The sequence below is a fragment of the Ovis aries genome, chromosome 2, assembly GCF_016772045.2.
Source record: "Ovis aries strain OAR_USU_Benz2616 breed Rambouillet chromosome 2, ARS-UI_Ramb_v3.0, whole genome shotgun sequence".
In the NCBI taxonomy this organism is placed as follows: domain Eukaryota; kingdom Metazoa; phylum Chordata; class Mammalia; order Artiodactyla; family Bovidae; genus Ovis; species Ovis aries.
This window is the reverse complement of record NC_056055.1, coordinates 48,558,081-48,564,080: the sequence shown is the minus strand read 5'-3', so window position 1 is coordinate 48,564,080 and position 6,000 is coordinate 48,558,081. Positions and strand designations below refer to the sequence as shown.

The window sequence follows — 6,000 nt, the reverse complement described above, 5'->3', positions numbered from 1 at the left end:
TTAATTTATGAACTAAAATATGGAGCCGATATTCCAGTTAACCCAGAATAAGCTGCTGCAGATTTGATTTATTGTGATCTAAGAATGGGCATTAAAGGTTATCCAGGTAACAGAGAGCACAGGGGGATGCTGGCAGAATCTGGAGGGGAAGAGGCCTTTGAACTCTGGCAAATATGGCACATGTATGGAAGGGTTGACAGGAGTCAATCTGGGGCCTGGCATTTGAGCCCATTTAGAGCCTAGTCTAAGTAGCTAAGTAGCTCTTGCGACCCCATGGACTCTAGCCCTCCAGGCTCCTCTGTCCATGGGATTTTCCAGGCAAGAAGACTAGAGTGGGTTCCCATTTCCTTCTCTAGGGGATCTTCCCAACCTGGGGATCAAACCTGGGTCTCCTGTATAGAAGGCCAATTCTTTACCAACTGAGCTATGAGGGAAGCCCATCGAGATCCTAAAAGGCTTTAAAAATGATGACTCTGGCAGTCATTTCTTTCAGTCATTTCCCCAATTAGCACATATTTATGGAGTACCCACTGTGTGCCGGGCACTACACTTGATTCTGTGAATACAACTGTGGCCTAAACACCCATGCTCCCTGACTTCATGGAGCCTATTCCCTAGTGAGGAAGACACATCTTAAATCACAATCTCACATTTGTGTCATTTCCTTTTTCTCTGTATTAACAGAACCCTAAAACAGTTTGGGATGGCAATATGCTGAACTAACCAAATGGCATTTCCCAGCCTCCCTTGCAGCTGAGGATAGTCACATGACATGTTTTTCTCACTGAAATGTAAGTGGAAGTGTGTTGGGTATTTCAGGAAACTTTTGCTTTTCCGATGTAGGTGCTATCCCTTCTATCTTGTTGCTGCGTATTCTTTTTATTTTTCCCCTTTTTTCCTGGAACGTGAATGTGAGGCTAGAAGTGATCACCATCTTACAGCTAGCTATGAGCTGGCCATACAGATTCAAGTGAGAAAAAAAAAATTAGCTCCTTCTCTTTGGTTAAACATACAATAACTGTGTCTTTCTTACATGCAGTCCCTGCATGTAAGATACACTGATAAACCCATCTGTGTTTTGGACGTGAGATTATGAGGCCAGAATTCTCTTAACAGGTGACAGGAGCATAAAAGGGTGATTCTAGCGTGGCCCACAGCCAGGACTCCAGAATTAAGGCTACAAGGGGTGGCAGATAAGTAAGGTCTAGTCTCCTGTGTTTCAAGGGCTCCCCCAAAGCAGACAGCACGTTGGAATGGGCTGTAAATATTCTTTGCATCATCCATCTGATCGCACTGTGAGACAGGGAACTGCACTTGCATGCCTGCTTCAGAGGGCTGTCACAGAGGAATTAGAGATGGGGGCATGTGGGTGGAAATCTGTAAAAGCTTAGGAGCTGCACTGAAGGTCAATTAACTTTCTTTTAATACCAGGCAGTCTGAAATTAGAGGTAGCAAGGAAGGAGATACATGTAATGAAAGCCTAAGGAAGCGGTGGATTTTGAACTGGCCCCTGAAGGATGGTGCTGACCGTGATGGATGGATACAAGAGGCTGAGTACACAGGAAGCTACAGAGCTGGGGGGCCAGGAAAGCGAAGGCTGAGAACCAGTGTAGAAAAGAGGCAAGCCAGGACTCAGGCACTTTCATATGTTAAGGAATGGAATGGAAATCAGATCACTGCTCAGGTTAAATGATCAGATATAAGTATTAAATAAGGTATAAGGTAGGTTGTGTGTGTGTGTGTGTGTGTCTATGTTCATGTCAAATGGATGAGAGGGGAGAGGGAGGCACAAGGTGGAGTTTTCTCCAGCAATCAACTAAGCTGAGGGATGTGGAGCTTAGTTGATTGTGGCTGAATTTCTGGAAGCAGTATTTCCAAGGTCTGGGTGCCCAGAGCTAGAACGTGCTCTGCAGCACAGGCTCAGGAGAAACACAGGCCCAGGGCGGCCTCCTGCTCGCTTCCCAGAGCCGCCCACCGACTCTTAACATGCACACACTGGTAAGTTCTTTCCACACGGCCTGGCAGGGCCATGGAGAGATCACTCCCGGGTAATGAGACAATTAGCTCCTTGCATTCTTCCTGCAGGAACAAATCCGGGCCCCCAAGGCATCTGTCCCCTCCTGTTCTTCCAGCTGGCCTCCTTGCCACGTGCACACCCTGCCCGGAACCCGGCCCAGCTGCTTGCTGCTCGCCTGCCCACTTCCGTTTCCAGGAAGGGTTCCGGAGGCTGGCGGAGCAGGGGGCGGAGTGATTGATGACAGCGCGCGTGCCCCTGAACTCCTCGTCAAAGTTCTACAGGGTTGGCAGCCCTGTGCTGAAAGCTGCTCTGTGGCTGAGGCGGCATATGGACTGCTGACAGAGCAGCTGCTGGGGAAGAAGACGCTGAAAGGAAGCCTCTAGGGATAAACAGAGAAACCCATGGCACCACGTGGCACCCAAGGCAGAATTCTCATCCCCTTCACGGTAAGGAAACTGATTTGGGATAGCCGTGCTAGATCACATGCTCCTAAAGTGATCATCGTCATAGTAACATTGGTTCCGCCCTTACTATGTACCAGCCAGTTCTGTAAACTACTTTGGGTGCATTATTTCGACTTATCCTTCAAACAGCCAAAATGACTGTTATTAATCCCATTTCCTTTTTTTTTTTTTTTTTAACAGATGGAAAAAATCAAGGCTAGAAAGTTTAAGGATAGTGCGCTTGTCAGATAGTGACTCAGGTTTAACTCCAAGCCTTTAATCCTAAACAGGATAGTGGTTTTCTCTTGCAAGCATTTTGAGATTAACATTGGTGACTAAGATGCACTGGTGGTGTAATTTGCAAAGCAATAGGGCACTTATTTTCTCCGCTGGACCGCTAGAGTTGTAGGGGCAGGTTATAGTCACCTCTGAGCTCCCAGGCTCTAGAACAGGGTATGGCACAGAGGTAAACAGTGAATGAGATGAATAATGTATCAATCAATCCTGAGGGGAGCTGCTTTCACATCCATTTTGCAGGTAGAAAGATAGGCTCCTCAGGGAGTCTTGCCTAGGACCTCATAGTAAACTTGGCAGAGAGGAGATCTGAACTCTGATCTTCAGATCACAGGTCCGGAGCTTTCTCTGCTCTACCTGGAGTGTGTCAGGTTAAATGGGGAGAGGCGTTGGCTGGGTGAAGGGGGATGGAGGATAGTGAATGAGAAAGAACATACATCTATGAGTGTGAATTATTTCAGAGTCAGTTGCTGATATCTTAATAAATCCCTGGTCTCTCAAGCCTGGAGAATATTGTTTCAAGAGCATCTAGTTTTAGTAAAAAGATGTTAAAAATTTTTTTCTTGTTGTTGGAGGCCTGTCTGCAACCCAATCCCCAGGGAGCCATGGGTCAGTCTGTATCCCTCATGTCTGTCAAATGCCATTTCCCCCAGGTGGATCAGTTGCCTTATTTGGGGATCTGGACCTTCCAGACATGTATACAGAAACCAAGAGCCCATTCATCACGTTGAAAGCTGATAGCCAACAGAGATTCAATCCCATCTTGAAGCTAGAAACTTGGAGAGAAGCGAAGTGGACTAATTTTCTCAGACTCCTGAGAGAAAAGTTCCCAAGTATCAAAGGCAGTGCCATAAGCTGCGTGAACAGCACTGCTGGACAGTTCCACTTCGGGCTGTTGTCATGCAGATGAGAACAGAAGCCTGCCACCTCTGGATTGCAGACACTTTTACGGGTCCACTTTCCAGCCTCTGGGAGGCACAGGGGTACCCTGAGTGGGTGCTTGGACACAGAGATTGAGGAACCAGACTGCTGGGTCCTTCTTGATTGACCCCTTCCTTTCCTTTCCTTCCTCACCCCCAGCTCCTCCCTCCTCATCCTCACCTAGTCTTCGACCTCTGGGTATTTGCCTAAGCACATCCTTGCTTCCTGCCTGTTAAGCTTTTATTTATATGTAGAAGCCTAGCTCAAGCCACACCCCTTGCATGGTCCCTGGCTGAATTGGTTACTTTCTGCTCAAGGTTCCCACAGTATTTTGCATCTTCTTTGGCTTCTCATATTCTGTGGCCTTTGCTTTAAGAGTCTGTTTCCCACACTAGGCAGAGAAGGAAGCAGTCAGCTCAGTTCCCCTCTAGAGGTCCAAGGACCTGGTAGGTTCTGATGCTTGGTTGCTGCTCCCTTTTGAATGAACAATAAGTTGTGACGTCTAAGCTTTTGGCAACCTCAGGTTGATTTTCTTTTGTATTATGCATTTTGTACACACTCCCAGGGGAGCTTTGAGAGACTAGTGGGGAGCAACTTGGAGGACTAGTGAGATGCTGAGACTCCTGGAATTTTGCCCAACCCATGTTTCTATCCAAAAAGTAGCCTGTACCCAGAAAAAATATCTCCCCAGGCTAAACCTAGGTCTTAGAGAGAGAAAGGGCTTGCTGAAGACAGTAGACGTCGGTCCCAAAGACTTCTACTAGGCCTTTTGGTGCCAAGATCACTCCCTCTTCAACCCTTCCAAGCCTTGTAAATGTTGGTATCTTCCCCAGCATCCAAATCAGACCAGAGGGATCTGCGCCAGTAGTTCCAGCTTCCCTGTCATTCCATGCACCAGCCCTCAATCTAGAGTGAGTCACCCACCCTCAGGTTCTTTCACTCAAGGATAAAAAGACGCTGACTGCATAGGATGATTGTGAGGATAAAATGAGATATTATTTATTATCCACTTAAATGTTTAGAGTTTTTTAATGCCATAAAAGTAAGAGAATAAAGTGCCCTGAAACTTAATTGTAAGCTTGATGATTTTTCTTTTCATATATGCGTACACTCAGGTAACCACCACCCAGGTCAAGATTTAGAGCTAACTGAGATTTTAAAAGCTGACATAGCTTATCGACTGTAAAGCGCTGGAGAAATGTTGGTTTTGAATTATTACCAGGAGGTGGAGCCTCTTTCCCATTGAATTCCTCTCCGTTCTCAAGTTCTAGGTTTCTAGAAATTGTTAGCATCAGTTGCAACCACCCTAGCAATTTGTTGCCAGAGCCAGGACTCCAGAGCCCCAGCTATGCGGAGTGGCCATGGAGACACAGCCCACACAGACCCACGGCTGTCCGGACCACTGCTCCGGGCATGTAGCCCCTGCACCCGCCCCCTTAGGCACCAGGTGTTCTCACAGAAGGTGGCCAGTGACAACACAGCTGCTGTGTAGTTTCAATTCAAGACAACTTGACTAAAAAGATATGCCCTGCTTGCTAGGACCTGGGCAGAGAAGGAGAGAGGGACCTTCCTAGAGTGGGCGCTCTACAGCCTGTGGGGCTGTGGACATTAGCATTTACATGCCTGCGAAGTGAGGCCCACAGTGTCCCCTTATCTCCCATGGGACTCTCTTCCTGAGGCTTCCCAGACCTCTCTCTAGTGCTGACCCCTCCTTTGGGCTTGAGTCAGCATCTCTGCTTTGTCTGCTAGCTGTTTCCACCTGGCTGCTCCCTGGCCCTTTAAGCGCAGGGCAACTCATCTTACCTCCTACACCTGGCTTCTTCTTCCTGGCTTTCCTCCTTCATTCTGGCATCACTAATCCCCAGTAGTCCAATCAGAGTCATGTCCCAGGTCCAGTTTTGTCTTGCCACTATTGTTCTGGTCCTTCTCTACTGCTATCTCTGTGTTACCTCTGGAAACCCTCATTCTGCTGGAAACCTTGGAGCTGGCTCTTCACCAAAAATGGGATCTGGTGCCCCATCCCTGGCTATTCCATGACCTAGAAAGATGCCTCTGCTCTAGAAGCACTCCTCGAGCCCTTCCATTGCATGGCTGCTGCCACCCTTTATCTGAACCTCTTTCAGTCTCCCTGCCTTCTGGTGCCTGGAGTGGAGCCGGCCCTGATGTTGGTGGACAAACAGATGAGTGCTGAGTTCATGATGAGACAGCACGTTGTTGTCTGAGTTCATGACGAGACAGCATGTTGTTTAGTCACTAAGTTGGATCCGACTCTTTTTGACCCCATGGACTGTGGCCTACCAGGCTCCTCTATTCATGGGCATTCCC

General features: G+C 47.8%; 1 long non-coding RNA gene across 1 annotated transcript in view; it reads left to right on the top strand.

Moving 5' to 3' along the window:
* The first annotated feature begins 2,198 nt into the window (after positions 1–2,198).
* Positions 2,199–6,000, top strand: part of LOC132659158 (uncharacterized) — a 104,669-nt gene continuing 100,867 nt past the window's right edge. The window contains exon 1 of the long non-coding RNA XR_009599192.1: positions 2,199–2,463. This is a non-coding gene — a long non-coding RNA (uncharacterized LOC132659158). The remainder of the gene's footprint in view (positions 2,464–6,000) is intronic.